Here is a 1,592-nt window from a genome sequence, read left to right as displayed (position 1 = left end):
ATCCTCCTGAGAGTTCCCGCTGCATCTACTTGGGGAATGGCGGTGGGGGCGGTCATCATCAGAGATCCAATCACGTCTGCTCTGTCGGACCTCAGGTGAGTCTGGATGGTGCCTGCGATGGAACTCTGGAGTTTGAACGTAGTGTCTGTCAGGTGAGTAGTAGGCTCTGGCTTGGCATTCATCACGATGGTCGGATGGAAAATGGTGACTGGCCCAGTGGTCAAAGCGCTGGCTGAGGTAGGTGTTCTCCTCCTGTAGCTGGCGGACGTCACTCTGTAGGTTATTCATTTTAAATGTCAGTTGTTCGATTGCTTTTAGAAGTTTATCAGAAGCAGCATCAGGACACGTCATTGACACCTGGTCCTTAGTCTGCATAGGTGGGTATGAAGCCTGAAGGTTCAGTGCTGCACGTGCTCTTTCACAGCGTCCAGCAACAACGAGGGCTTCAGCAAGGTCTGTCGCGCCCATCTCGTGGATCTTTACTTTCAGGGCAGGGTCCAAACCAGCCACGAAGCAACGAAACTTCTCTCCTTCCTGCGCTACACGGCCGTAGTCAGGGAAGGCTTCTATAACGAGGCGCGTGATGTCAGCACTGTACACCTCAAGGCTCTCATCGGGCTTGCAGGGACGAGCACTGACATGGGTTTGGAAAAATGTCAGGGAGTGGTCAAGACCAAAAACATCCTGGAGCCTCTTCTTGACAGCCCCGTAGTCCTCCTTGACTGTGGGGGAAAGGCTATCCCAGTACAGAAATGCAGCCTCAGCTAACCGTTTTGGTAAAACTGAAGCCAGCACAGATGACAGGTCAGCGGATGGTTGGTTGTACATGGCTTGCATAGACACCTCAAAACGTCGAGACCAGCTGGCAAAGGACACAGTCCCATCACCTTCAAAAACTGGTGGTAAATCAATGTTGAGGCATCCTGGTGGAGTAACATTCACAGCAGCCATATCAGTGGCAGTAGAACGAACCATTGCAGTGGGTCGACTCATGGACGTCTCAGTATCGGGCATGGTGAGCCCAAAAAGGTTGAATAACGATGGTAAAAATGTCCAAAAAAAGGTAGGGGGAAAAAATTAATACAACTGCAGGAAACCTCAAAACCTCATCAAAAATGCTGACTAGCACCAGCCATTCAGTAGAGCAATAACAATCCACGTGGCTAGCAGGACGACAATTAGCAAGAAAAAAATCGTTGCATAAAAAGAGTCAAAAAGCCACACAAAACATACCACCACCGTTGCCACCAATGTAAGTTGAGAGGTTCGTAGTTTTTCAGTGGATAGCTCTACTTTAAAAATGGGCAAAAGGAGAGATGGAATCCTTTGAAGGCAGTTTTTATTTTCCCCAACGTCTGCACCTCCGAACGAACGAACAAGAACACACCTCCTTCCCGGAAACACCAAACACTTCCTGGTTTCCTTAACCAATCATATAATATCAACATAAACTTGTTTAAGCAATTATTAAACGGAAGATAACCTAGGTAGCTGCAACACAAAATAACAAAATGCTCTAATATAAAATGAAAATAATTATTAATTTAACATAAGCTTACACTTGCAAATCCCGGCACTCCATGACAGTTTTT

The sequence above is a fragment of the Hippocampus comes genome, unplaced genomic scaffold (assembly GCF_001891065.2).
Source record: "Hippocampus comes isolate QL1 unplaced genomic scaffold, H_comes_QL1_v1.1 scaffold309, whole genome shotgun sequence".
Classification (NCBI taxonomy): Eukaryota; Metazoa; Chordata; class Actinopteri; order Syngnathiformes; family Syngnathidae; genus Hippocampus; species Hippocampus comes.
The sequence above is the reverse complement of the archived record's forward strand: the minus strand, read 5'-3'. Positions refer to the sequence as shown.